This window comes from Pseudophryne corroboree (genome assembly GCF_028390025.1).
Source record: "Pseudophryne corroboree isolate aPseCor3 chromosome 3 unlocalized genomic scaffold, aPseCor3.hap2 SUPER_3_unloc_2, whole genome shotgun sequence".
Lineage (NCBI taxonomy): Eukaryota > Metazoa > Chordata > Amphibia > Anura > Myobatrachidae > Pseudophryne > Pseudophryne corroboree.
Window position 1 is genome coordinate 166519 of NW_026967508.1, and position 14991 is coordinate 181509.

Below are 14991 nucleotides of genomic sequence, written 5' to 3' on the forward strand. Positions count from 1 at the left end.
AAACTTTAGGTACTATCCCAAAATGTATCACTAAGGTGACAGAAGTTGATTTCGGAGCATCATTTTTGAACAGGAGCTTCAACCGTTTTGTGGCAGATTAGAAATTCCCTAAGCCCCGAACCTGTCGATTTTGGTCAAAAATGAAAATTTCAAAAGTGCCCCAATTTCTGCTTTAAACTTTAGGTACTATCCCAAAATGGTATCACTAAGGTGACAAGTTGATTTCAGAGTATCATTTTTGAACAGGAGCTTCAACCGTTTTGTGGCAGATGAGAAATTCCCTAAGCCCCGGACCTGTCGATTTTGGTCAAAAATGAAAATTTCAAAAGTGCCCCAATTTCTGCTTTAAACTTTAGGTACTATCCCAAAATGGTATCACTATTGTGACAGAAGTTGATTTCGGAGCATCATTTTTGAACAGGAGCTTCAACCGTTTTGTGGCAGATGAGAAATTCCCTAAGCCCCGGACCTGTCAATTTTAGTCAAAAATGAAAATTTCAAATGTGCCCCAATTTCTGCTTTAAACTTTAGGTACTATCCCAAAATGGTATCACTAAGGTGACAGAAGTTGATTTCGGAGCATCATTTTTGAACAGGAGCTTCAACCGTTTTGTGGCAGATGAGAAATTCCCTAAGCCCCGGAACTGTCGATTTTGGTCAAAAATGAAAATTTCAAAAGTGCCCCAATTTCTGCTTTAAACTTTAGGTACTATCCCAAAATGTATCACTAAGGTGACAGAAGTTGATTTCGGAGCATCATTTTTGAACAGGAGCTTCACCGTATTGTGGCATATGAAAAATACCCTAAGCCCCGGACCTGTCGATTTTGGTCAAAAATGAAAATTTAAAAAGTGCCCCAATTTCTGCTTTAAACTTTAGGTACTATCCCAAAATGTATCACTAAGGTGACAGAAGTTGATTTTGGAGCATCATTTTTGAACAGGAGCTTCAACCGTTTTGTGGCATATGAGAAAATCCCTAATCCCCGGACCTGTCGATTTTGGTCAAAAATGAAAATGTCAAAAGTGCCCCAATTTCTGCTTTAAACTTTAGGTACTATCCCAAAATGTATCACTAAGGTGACAGAAGTTGATTTCGGAGCATCATTTTTGAACAGGAGCTTCAACCGTTTTGTGGCATATGAGAAATTCCCTGAGCCGCGGACCTGTCGATTTTGGTCAAAAATGAAAATGTCAAAAGTGCCCCAATTTCTGCTTTAAACTTTAGGTACTATCCCAAAATGGTATCACTAAGGTGACAAGTTGATTTCAGAGCATCATTTTTAAACAGGAGCTTCAACCGTTTTGTGGCAGATGAGAAATTCCCTAAGCCCCGGACCTGTCGATTTTGGTCAAAAATGAAAATTTCAAAAGTGCCCCAATTTCTGCTTTAAACTTTAGGTACTATCCCAAAATGTATCACTAAGGTGACAGAAGTTGATTTCGGAGCATCATTTTTTAACAGGAGCTTCAACCGTTTTGTGTCAGATGAGAAATTCCCTAAGCCCCGGACCTGTCGATTTTGGTCAAAAATGAAAATTTCAAAAGTGCCCCAATTTCTGCTTTAAACTTTAGGTACTATCCCAAAATGGTATCACTAAGGTGACAGAAGTTGATTTCGGAGCATCATTTTTGAACAGGAGCTTCAACCGTTTTGTGGCAGATGAGAAATTCCCTAAGCCCCGGACCTGTCAATTTTAGTCAAAAATGAAAATTTCAAAAGTGCCCCAATTTCTGCTTTAAACTTTAGGTACTATCCAAAAATGGTATCACTAAGGTGACAGAAGTTGATTTCGGAGCATCATTTTTGAACAGGAGCTTCAACCGTTTTGTGGCAGATGAGAAATTCCCTAAGCCCCGGACCTGTCGATTTTGGTCAAAAATGAAAATTTCAAAAGTGCCCCAATTTCTGCTTTAAACTTTAGGTACTATCCCAAAATGTATCACTAAGGTGACAGAAGTTGATTTCGGAGCATCATTTTTGAACAGGAGCTTCACCGTATTGTGGCATATGAGAAATTCCCTAAGCCGCGGACCTGTCGATTTTGGTCAAAAATGAAAATGTCAAAAGTGCCCCAATTTCTGCTTTAAACTTTAGGTACTATCCGAAAATGTATCACTAAGGTGACAGAAGTTGATTTTGGAGCATCATTTTTGAAAAGGAGCTTCAAACGTTATGTGGCATATGAGAAATTCCCTAAGCCCCGGACATGTCGATTTTGGTCAAAAATGAAAATTTCAAAAGTGCCCCAATTTCTGCTTTAAACTTTAGGTACTATCCCAAAATGTATCACTAAGGTGACAGAAGTTGATTTCGGAGCATCATTTTTGAACAGGAGCTTCAACCGTTTGTGGCAGATGAGAAATTCCCTAAGCCCCGGACCTGTCGATTTTGGTCAAAAATGAAAATTTAAAAAGTGCCCCAATTTCTGCTTTAAACTTTAGGTACTATCCCAAAATGTATCACTAAGGTGACAGAAGTTGATTTTGGAGCATCATTTTTGAACAGGAGCTTCAACCGTTTTGTGGCATATGAGAAAATCCCTAATCCCCGGACCTGTCGATTTTGGTCAAAAATGAAAATGTCAAAAGTGCCCCAATTTCTGCTTTAAACTTTAGGTACTATCCCAAAATGTATCACTAAGGTGACAGAAGTTGATTTCGGAGCATCATTTTTGAACAGGAGCTTCAACCGTTTTGTGGCAGATTAGAAATTCCCTAAGCCCCGAACCTGTCGATTTTGGTCAAAAATGAAAATTTCAAAAGTGCCCCAATTTCTGCTTTAAACTTTAGGTACTATCCCAAAATGGTATCACTAAGGTGACAAGTTGATTTCAGAGTATCATTTTTGAACAGGAGCTTCAACCGTTTTGTGGCAGATGAGAAATTCCCTAAGCCCCGGACCTGTCGATTTTGGTCAAAAATGAAAATTTCAAAAGTGCCCCAATTTCTGCTTTAAACTTTAGGTACTATCCCAAAATGGTATCACTAAGGTGACAGAAGTTGATTTCGGAGCATCATTTTTGAACAGGAGCTTCAACCGTTTTGTGGCAGATGAGAAATTCCCTAAGCCCCGGACCTGTCAATTTTAGTCAAAAATGAAAATTTCAAATGTGCCCCAATTTCTGCTTTAAACTTTAGGTACTATCCCAAAATGGTATCACTAAGGTGACAGAAGTTGATTTCGGAGCATCATTTTTGAACAGGAGCTTCAACCGTTTTGTGGCAGATGAGAAATTCCCTAAGCCCCGGAACTGTCGATTTTGGTCAAAAATGAAAATTTCAAAAGTGCCCCAATTTCTGCTTTAAACTTTAGGTACTATCCCAAAATGTATCACTAAGGTGACAGAAGTTGATTTCGGAGCATCATTTTTGAACAGGAGCTTCACCGTATTGTGGCATATGAAAAATACCCTAAGCCCCGGACCTGTCGATTTTGGTCAAAAATGAAAATTTAAAAAGTGCCCCAATTTCTGCTTTAAACTTTAGGTACTATCCCAAAATGTATCACTAAGGTGACAGAAGTTGATTTTGGAGCATCATTTTTGAACAGGAGCTTCAACCGTTTTGTGGCATATGAGAAAATCCCTAATCCCCGGACCTGTCGATTTTGGTCAAAAATGAAAATGTCAAAAGTGCCCCAATTTCTGCTTTAAACTTTAGGTACTATCCCAAAATGTATCACTAAGGTGACAGAAGTTGATTTCGGAGCATCATTTTTGAACAGGAGCTTCAACCGTTTTGTGGCATATGAGAAATTCCCTGAGCCGCGGACCTGTCGATTTTGGTCAAAAATGAAAATGTCAAAAGTGCCCCAATTTCTGCTTTAAACTTTAGGTACTATCCCAAAATGGTATCACTAAGGTGACAAGTTGATTTCAGAGCATCATTTTTAAACAGGAGCTTCAACCGTTTTGTGGCAGATGAGAAATTCCCTAAGCCCCGGACCTGTCGATTTTGGTCAAAAATGAAAATTTCAAAAGTGCCCCAATTTCTGCTTTAAACTTTAGGTACTATCCCAAAATGTATCACTAAGGTGACAGAAGTTGATTTCGGAGCATCATTTTTTAACAGGAGCTTCAACCGTTTTGTGTCAGATGAGAAATTCCCTAAGCCCCGGACCTGTCGATTTTGGTCAAAAATGAAAATTTCAAAAGTGCCCCAATTTCTGCTTTAAACTTTAGGTACTATCCCAAAATGGTATCACTAAGGTGACAGAAGTTGATTTCGGAGCATCATTTTTGAACAGGAGCTTCAACCGTTTTGTGGCAGATGAGAAATTCCCTAAGCCCCGGACCTGTCAATTTTAGTCAAAAATGAAAATTTCAAAAGTGCCCCAATTTCTGCTTTAAACTTTAGGTACTATCCAAAAATGGTATCACTAAGGTGACAGAAGTTGATTTCGGAGCATCATTTTTGAACAGGAGCTTCAACCGTTTTGTGGCAGATGAGAAATTCCCTAAGCCCCGGACCTGTCGATTTTGGTCAAAAATGAAAATTTCAAAAGTGCCCCAATTTCTGCTTTAAACTTTAGGTACTATCCCAAAATGTATCACTAAGGTGACAGAAGTTGATTTCGAAGCATCATTTTTGAACAGGAGCTTCACCGTATTGTGGCATATGAGAAATTCCCTAAGCCGCGGACCTGTCGATTTTGGTCAAAAATGAAAATGTCAAAAGTGCCCCAATTTCTGCTTTAAACTTTAGGTACTATCCGAAAATGTATCACTAAGGTGACAGAAGTTGATTTTGGAGCATCATTTTTGAAAAGGAGCTTCAAACGTTATGTGGCATATGAGAAATTCCCTAAGCCCCGGACATGTCGATTTTGGTCAAAAATGAAAATTTCAAAAGTGCCCCAATTTCTGCTTTAAACTTTAGGTACTATCCCAAAATGTATCACTAAGGTGACAGAAGTTGATTTCGGAGCATCATTTTTGAACAGGAGCTTCAACCGTTTGTGGCAGATGAGAAATTCCCTAAGCCCCGGACCTGTCGATTTTGGTCAAAAATGAAAATTTAAAAAGTGCCCCAATTTCTGCTTTAAACTTTAGGTACTATCCCAAAATGTATCACTAAGGTGACAGAAGTTGATTTCGGAGCATCATTTTTGAATAGGAGCTTCAACCGTTTTGTGGCATATGAGAAATTCCCTAAGCCGCAGACCTGTCGATTTTGGTCAAAAATGAAAATGTCAAAAGTGCCCCAATTTCTGCTTTAAACTTTAGGTACTATCCCAAAATGTATCACTAAGGTGACAGAAGTTGATTTCGGAGCATCATTTTTGTACAGGAGCTTCAACCGTTTTGTGGCAGATGAGAAATTCCCTAAGCCCCGGACCTGTCGATTTTGGTCAAAAATGAAAATTTCAAAAGTGCCCCAATTTCGGCTTTAAATTTCAGGTACTATCCCAAAATGTATCACTAAGGTGACATAAGTTGATTTCGGAGCATCATTTTTGAACAGGAGCTTCAACCGTTTTGTGGCATATGAGAAATTCCCTAAGCCCCGGACCTGTCGATTTTGGTCAAAAATGAAAATGTCAAAAGTGCCCCAATTTCTGCTTTAAACTTTAGGTAATATCCCAAAATGTATCACTAAGGTGACAGAAGTTGATTTCGGAGCATCATTTTTGAACAGGAGCTTCAACCGTTTTGTGGCAGATGAGAAATTCCCTAAGCCCCGGACCTGTCGATTTTGGTCAAAAATGAAAATTTCAAAAGTGCCCCAATTTCTGCTTTAAACTTTAGGTACTATCCCAAAATGGTATCACTAAGGTGACAGAAGTTGATTTCGGAGCATTATTTTTGAACAGGAGCTTCAACCGTTTTGTGGCAGATGAGAAATTCCCTAAGCCCCGGACCTGTCGATTTTGGTCAAAAATGAAAATGTCAAAAGTGCCCCAATTTCTGCTTTAAACTTTAGGTACTATCCCAAAATGTATCACTAAGGTGACAGAAGTTGATTTCGGAGCATCATTTTTGAACAGGAGCTTCACCGTATTGTGGCATATGAGAAATTCCCTAAGCCGCGGACCTGTCGATTTTGGTCAAAAATGAAAATTTCAAAAGTGCCCCAATTTCTGCTTTAAACTTTAGGTACTATCCGAAAATGTATCACTAAGGTGACAGAAGTTGATTTCGGAGCATCATTTTTGAAAAGGAGCTTCAAACGTTTTGTGGCATATGAGAAATTCCCTAAGCCCCGGACATGTCGATTTTGGTCAAAAATGAAAATTTCAAAAGTGCCCCAATTTCTGCTTTAAACTTTAGGTACTATCCCAAAATGTATCACTAAGGTGACAGAAGTTGATTTCAGAGCATCATTTTTGAACAGGAGCTTCAACTGTTTGTGGCAGATGAGAAATTCCCTAAGCCCCGGACCTGTCGATTTTGGTCAAAAATGAAAATTTAAAAAGTGCCCCAATTTCTGCTTTAAACTTTAGGTACTATCCCAAAATGTATCACTAAGGTGACAGAAGTTGATTTCGGAGCATCATTTTTGAACAGGAGCTTCAACCGTTTTGTGGCAGATGAGAAATTCCCTATGCCCCGGACCTGTCGATTTTGGTCAAAAATGAAAATTTCAAAAGTGCCCCAATTTCTGCTTTAAACTTTAGGTACTATCCCAAAATGTATCACTAAGGTGACAGAAGTTGATTTCGGAGCATCATTTTTGAACAGGAGCTTCACCGTATTGTGGCATATGAGAAATTCCCTAAGCCGCGGACCTGTCGATTTTGGTCAAAAATGAAAATTTCAAAAGTGCCCCAATTTCTGCTTTAAACTTTAGGTACTATCCCAAAATGTATCACTAAGGTGACAGAAGTTGATTTCAGAGCATCATTTTTGAACAGGAGCTTCAACTGTTTGTGGCAGATGAGAAATTCCCTAAGCCCCGGACCTGTCGATTTTGGTCAAAAATGAAAATTTAAAAAGTGCCCCAATTTCTGCTTTAAACTTTAGGTACTATCCCAAAATGTATCACTAAGGTGACAGAAGTTGATTTCGGAGCATCATTTTTGAAAAGGAGCTTCAAACGTTTTGTGGCATATGAGAAATTCCCTAAGCCCCGGACATGTCGATTTTGGTCAAAAATGAAAATTTCAAAAGTGCCCCAATTTCTGCTTTAAACTTTAGGTACTATCCCAAAATGTATCACTAAGGTGACAGAAGTTGATTTCGGAGCATCATTTTTGAACAGGAGCTTCAACCGTTTGTGGCAGATGAGAAATTCCCTAAACCCCGGACCTGTCGATTTTGGTCAAAAATGAAAATTTAAAAAGTGCCCCAATTTCTGCTTTAAACTTTAGGTACTATCCCAAAATGTATCACTAAGGTGACAGAAGTTGATTTCGGAGCATCATTTTTGAATAGGAGCTTCAACCGTTTTGTGGCATATGAGAAATTCCCTAAGCCGCAGACCTGTCGATTTTGGTCAAAAATGAAAATGTCAAAAGTGCCCCAATTTCTGCTTTAAACTTTAGGTACTATCCCAAAATGTATCACTAAGGTGACAGAAGTTGATTTCGGAGCATCATTTTTGAACAGGAGCTTCAACCGTTTTGTGGCAGATGAGAAATTCCCTAAGCCCCGGACCTGTCGATTTTGGTCAAAAATGAAAATTTCAAAAGTGCCCCAATTTCTGCTTTAAATTTCAGGTACTATCCCAAAATGTATCACTAAGGTGACATAAGTTGATTTCGGAGCATCATTTTTGAACAGGAGCTTCAACCGTTTTGTGGCATATGAGAAATTCCCTAAGCCCCGGACCTGTCGATTTTGGTCAAAAATGAAAATGTCAAAAGTGCCCCAATTTCTGCTTTAAACTTTAGGTAATATCCCAAAATGTATCACTAAGGTGACAGAAGTTGATTTCGGAGCATCATTTTTGAACAGGAGCTTCAACCGTTTTGTGGCAGATGAGAAATTCCCTAAGCCCCGGACCTGTCGATTTTGGTCAAAAATGAAAATTTCAAAAGTGCCCCAATTTCTGCTTTAAACTTTAGGTACTATCCCAAAATGGTATCACTAAGGTGACAGAAGTTGATTTCGGAGCATCATTTTTGAACAGGAGCTTCAACCGTTTTGTGGCAGATGAGAAATTCCCTAAGCCCCGGACCTGTCGATTTTGGTCAAAAATGAAAATGTCAAAAGTGCCCCAATTTCTGCTTTAAACTTTAGGTACTATCCCAAAATGTATCACTAAGGTGACAGAAGTTGATTTCGGAGCATCATTTTTGAACAGGAGCTTCACCGTATTGTGGCATATGAGAAATTCCCTAAGCCGCGGACCTGTCGATTTTGGTCAAAAATTAAAATTTCAAAAGTGCCCCAATTTCTGCTTTAAACTTTAGGTACTATCCGAAAATGTATCACTAAGGTGACAGAAGTTGATTTCGGAGCATCATTTTTGAAAAGGAGCTTCAAACGTTTTGTGGCATATGAGAAATTCCCTAAGCCCCGGACATGTCGATTTTGGTCAAAAATGAAAATTTCAAAAGTGGCCCAATTTCTGCTTTAAACTTTAGGTACTATCCCAAAATGTATCACTAAGGTGACAGAAGTTGATTTCAGAGCATCATTTTTGAACAGGAGCTTCAACCGTTTGTGGCAGATGAGAAATTCCCTAAGCCCCGGACCTGTCGATTTTGGTCAAAAATGAAAATTTAAAAAGTGCCCCAATTTCTGCTTTAAACTTTAGGTACTATCCCAAAATGTATCACTAAGGTGACAGAAGTTGATTTCGGAGCATCATTTTTGAACAGGAGCTTCAACCGTTTGTGGCAGATGAGAAATTCCCTAAGCCCCGGACCTGTCGATTTTGGTCAAAAATGAAAATTTAAAAAGTGCCCCAATTTCTGCTTTAAACTTTAGGTACTATCCCAAAATGTATCACTAAGGTGACAGAAGTTGATTTTGGAGCATCATTTTTGAACAGGAGCTTCAACCGTTTTGTGGCATATGAGAAAATCCCTAATCCCCGGACCTGTCGATTTTGGTCAAAAATGAAAATGTCAAAAGTGCCCCAATTTCTGCTTTAAACTTTAGGTACTATCCCAAAATGGTATCACTAAGGTGACAGAAGTTGATTTCGGAGCATCATTTTTGAACAGGAGCTTCAACCGTTTTGTGGCAGATGAGAAATTCCCTAAGCCCCGGACCTGTCGATTTTGGTCAAAAATGAAAATGTCAAAAGTGCCCCAATTTCTGCTTTAAACTTTAGGTACTATCCCAAAATGTATCACTAAGGTGACAGAAGTTGATTTCGGAGCATCATTTTTGAACAGGAGCTTCACCGTATTGTGGCATATGAGAAATTCCCTAAGCCGCGGACCTGTCGATTTTGGTCAAAAATGAAAATTTCAAAAGTGCCCCAATTTCTGCTTTAAACTTTAGGTACTATCCGAAAATGTATCACTAAGGTGACAGAAGTTGATTTCGGAGCATCATTTTTGAAAAGGAGCTTCAAACGTTTTGTGGCATATGAGAAATTCCCTGAGCCGCGGACCTGTCGATTTTGGTCAAAAATGAAAATGTCAAAAGTGCCCCAATTTCTGCTTTAAACTTTAGGTACTATCCCAAAATGTATCACTAAGGTGACAGAAGTTGATTTCGGAGCATCATTTTTGAACAGGAGCTTCACCGTATTGTGGCATATGAGAAATTCCCTAAGCCGCGGACCTGTCGATTTTGGTCAAAAATGAAAATTTCAAAAGTGCCCCAATTTCTGCTTTAAACTTTAGGTACTATCCGAAAATGTATCACTAAGGTGACAGAAGTTGATTTCGGAGCATCATTTTTGAAAAGGAGCTTCAAACGTTTTGTGGCATATGAGAAATTCCCTAAGCCCCGGACATGTCGATTTTGGTCAAAAATGAAAATTTCAAAAGTGCCCCAATTTCTGCTTTAAACTTTAGGTACAGATGTAGCCACCTTTATCTTGACTGTTTCTCCGCCGAGACGGGCGTTTAGTCACGCTAATGCGATAGCTGAGTTTCATCACAGGCAGGCGCGTTGAGGCGATCTAGATACTCATCATGCATTACACATCTCCACCACTGTGTCGCTAATGCTCCACTAATCCAGTACTTTCGATCGTACAGTATAGCGGCGGATTGATCTACAGCTCTGGCAATACTGTAGGCGTAACGGGAGGCGGTGGAAAAAGTATGGAGTACTGTACAGTATGTGTATGGAGACGCAACTACAGTAATTGTGTAAAAGGAAGAATGTACAGTACAATGTATAAACACCGTGCTTTTAAAATATATGAGCGTCTGAGTTCGCTAATGCATAATGGGAATGGAGGACTAGCCGGAGGCGGAGGAAAACACCGTGCTTTACAAATGCGAGCGTCCGAGTCCTCTAAGGCATAAACCAACAGCAATGGGGCGGGGGCCGGCCGCTGTTTGCAGTACTTTCACACATGAAATTGGAAATCTCTCATGAGGCGTCGTGGGCTAGGGGTGAAGGCTCCCACCTCCCTCGCTGGGGGTCCAGGGTTCGAGACCTGATGTGCTTTCTTTCTTTCTTTTTTTTTTTTTTTTCTGTAATAATGCACTGTATTATTTTATTTACACTGTAAGACAGTCAATGGAAGGATGCACACAGATTTCACATAAATCAAAGTACATCTGCAGGAGCGATTCTTTACGCTAAATGCACCTAAACAGCGGGAATGAAATGAGTGTATTCTGACGCTACCAACTGAGCAAAACAGTACTGTAGATCTTCAGCGTTTGTGTATTGCACAGGACCTGAATTTCCTCCCTGTGCAGGCCCCCAGGGGGGAAGGGCGATGGGGGTAGGGGGGAGACGATGGAAAATACTGTGCCTTTGAAATGCAATTACATGAGCGTCCGAGTACACTACGGCATACTGTAAACCAACACCAATGGGAAGGAAGTGCCAACCTTATTTTTAATGTGTTCCCGTGACATTCACTTTAAAAAAAAAAAAATTTCTCTCCAATACAGTACATCCAATGGAAGGATGCACACAGGTTTCACATACTGTACAGTAAATCAAAGTACATCTGCAGGAGCGATTCTTTACGCTAAATGCAACCTACAGTACAGTACTGTAAGTGAGCAAAACAGTACTACAGTGGGCGTTTGTGTATTGCACAGGACCAGCATTTGCATTCCCTCCCTGTCTACTGCATGATCTGTGCAGGCTCCCATGGGGGAAGGGCAGCAGGCTAGCCGGAGGCGGAGGAAAACACCGTGCTTTACAAATGCGAGCGTCCGAGTCCTCTAAGGCATAAACCAACAGCAATGGGGCGGGGGCCGGCCGCTGTTTGCAGTACTTTCACACATGAAATTGGAAATCTCTCATGAGGCGTCGTGGGCTAGGGGTGAAGGCTCCCACCTCCCTCGCTGGGGGTCCAGGGTTCGAGACCTGATGTGCTTTCTTTCTTTCTTTTTTTTTTTTTTTTTCTGTAATAATGCACTGTATTATTTTATTTACACTGTAAGACAGTCAATGGAAGGATGCACACAGATTTCACATAAATCAAAGTACATCTGCAGGAGCGATTCTTTACGCTAAATGCACCTAAACAGCGGGAATGAAATGAGTGTATTCTGACGCTACCAACTGAGCAAAACAGTACTGTAGATCTTCAGCGTTTGTGTATTGCACAGGACCTGAATTTCCTCCCTGTGCAGGCCCCCAGGGGGGAAGGGCGATGGGGGTAGGGGGGAGACGATGGAAAATACTGTGCCTTTGAAATGCAATTACATGAGCGTCCGAGTACACTATGGCATACTGTAAACCAACACCAATGGGAAGGAAGTGCCAACCTTATTTTTAATGTGTTCCCGTGACATTCACTTTAAAAAAAAAAAATTTCTCTCCAATACAGTACATCCAATGGAAGGATGCACACAGGTTTCACATACTGTACAGTAAATCAAAGTACATCTGCAGGAGCGATTCTTTACGCTAAATGCAACCTACAGTACAGTACTGTAAGTGAGCAAAACAGTACTACAGTGGGCGTTTGTGTATTGCACATGACCAGCATTTGCATTCCCTCCCTGTCTACTGCATGATCTGTGCAGGCTCCCATGGGGGAAGGGCAGCAGGCTAGCCGGAGGCGGAGGAAAACACCGTGCTTTACAAATGCGAGCGTCCGAGTCCTCTAAGGCATAAACCAACAGCAATGGGGCGGGGGCCGGCCGCTGTTTGCAGTACTTTCACACATGAAATTGGAAATCTCTCATGAGGCGTCGTGGGCTAGGGGTGAAGGCTCCCACCTCCCTCGCTGGGGGTCCAGGGTTCAAGACCTGATGTGCTTTCTTTCTTTCTTTTTTTTTTTTTTTTCTGTAATAATGCACTGTATTATTTTATTTACACTGTAAGACAGTCAATGGAAGGATGCACACAGATTTCACATAAATCAAAGTACATCTGCAGGAGCGATTCTTTACGCTAAATGCACCTAAACAGCGGGAATGAAATGAGTGTATTCTGACGCTACCAACTGAGCAAAACATTTTAAAAGAGCGTCTCAGTCACCGCCCCGCTACCCACTTTGCAAAGCTGTTTCCTCGTAAGCAGACTTGCTGTGTGGATCTTCTCCGACCTTTCAGAAATCTCCTGATAATTTGCTCTCCGTTTCTGCCTTCGAAAACTTCTTCACAGGCCATACTGTTCCAGCTCATTGACACAGTTTCGTCATACAGTATTTGACCGGTAATTCTTTCATTTACGGTTTACAATTATTTATATACTGTACGTAAATGATGAATGTCCCTGTGCATTGCTCCATGGCCTATACAACTTATCCCGGTGTATTTTAAAATGTATACCATCTCTCACTCCATATCCGAGCGCTGCCACGTGCTGGGAGTTCACGGTCGGCGGCCATTTTGTCAGGTTGCTAAGCGATCCAGCTCGGTATACCGTAATGTGCATAGACCTCGCTTATCCCAATGTAATTGAGCTAGGGGATTGTGACGCTCCTTCAGCATTGCCCCCTGAACTGTGAAATGTATGCCATATTGTATCTCACTACATATCCGAGCGCTGCCACGTGCTGGGAGTTCACGGTCGGCGGCCATGTTGTCAGGTTGCTAAGCGATCCAGCTCGGTATACCGTAATGTGCATAGACCTCGCTTATCCCAATGTAATTGAGCTAGGGGATTGTGACGCTCCTTCAGCATTGCCCCCTGAACTGTGAAATGTATGCCATACTGTATCTCACTACATATCCGAGCGCTGCCACGTGCTGGGAGTTCACGGTCGGCGGCCATGTTGTCAGGTTGCTAAGCGATCCAGCTCGGTATACCGTAATGTGCATACAGTAGACCTCGCTTATCCCAGTGTAATTGAGCTAGGGGATTGTGACGCTCCTTCAGCATTGCCCCCTGAACTGTGAAATGTATGCCATACTGTATCTCACTACATATCCGAGCGCTGCCACGTGCTGGGAGTTCACGGTCGGCGGCCATGTTGTCAGGTTGCTAAGCGATCCAGCTCGGTATACCGTAATGTGCATAGACCGCGCTTATCCCAATGTAATTGAGCTAGGGGATTGTGACGCTCCTTCAGCATTGCCCCCTGGAGTGTGAAATGTATGCCATACTGTATCTCACTACATATCCGAGCGCTGCCACGTGCTGGGAGTTCACGGTCGGCGGCCATGTTGTCAGGTTGCTAAGCGATCCAGCTCGGTATACCGTAATGTGCATACAGTAGACCTCGCTTATCCCAGTGTAATTGAGCTAGGGGATTGTGACGCTCCTTCAGCATTGCCCCCTGGAGTGTGAAATGTATGCCATACTGTATCTCACTACATATCCGAGCGCTGCCACGTGCTGGGGGTTCACGGTCGGTGGCCATTTTTAGTGTGCATAGAACTCGCTTATCCACATAGGCCCCTGTGTTTTTAACTACTATATTGAGATGCACATTTCTAGGCCTACAGTATTTAATATACAGTAAGCAGCATTGTTGTTAGGCAATAATTGAAGAATTTACATACAGTACTGACATGTACTGTATGTAATGCTTGTACATCATGTCAGTCGACCCTTATGCTGTACACTACTGTAAGTCTCACAGGGCCCATGCACTTCCAAGGAGGGTTATTTACTGTACTGTATCTGTTTCATACAGGAAACTAATTGCAGTCCATAACACTGAAGTTGTATTTTCAGTACTGTACAGTATACAATACTTAAATTTGAACATCAGGTACTGGATAGTAAACATGTACTGTACAGTATTAACTTCTATCATAAAACTCTTATGCATTTTCAGATGTGTAAATTTTAGACTACAGTATTCACAAATGTTTTCTCTCCATACAGGAATTATAGTTGGACAACATGCCAGTAACTATCAACAAAACGATGAGCAAGATAATCGCCAACATGAAAAAAGAAAATAAAACCATCAAAGAGATCCATGCATGGCTCAAGGAAAGTGGCATTATAGTCACTTTAGAAACGGTGCGCTATCATGCATTCGAGAGAACAACGCCCAGATTTGTATTTCCTACAAAATGCACATGGTACGTACTGTACACTACTGTAATGTTTAAATGACTTGCTTTATACCATAAACAATTTTTTTTAAATAAAATAAAAACTTCATCAATTGTAACTGTGATTGTGCTGTTCATGAATTCATATTTTTCATACTGTATTGTACTGTAGGAGAGTGCAACAAATTGTGGAGGAACTAACTCGTGAGGATGATGAGCGTACTGCTCTGCAAATAAAACGAATTCTCCATTCCAAGTATGACCTGGACATATCGGCCACCAGCATCAGAAGGATGCGACGGAAAATGGGATGGACCTTTGGCGCAACAAGGTAAAATACTGAAAGCAGTATAAACCATACAGTAAATGCACTGTTAATAATCCCTTGATACGTGATATAATAATGCCATAAATCATTATACAGAGTGTGTACTTTATACTATATACAGTATGTGTGTGTGTATATACTGTATATATTCTATCCCAAAAGAGATA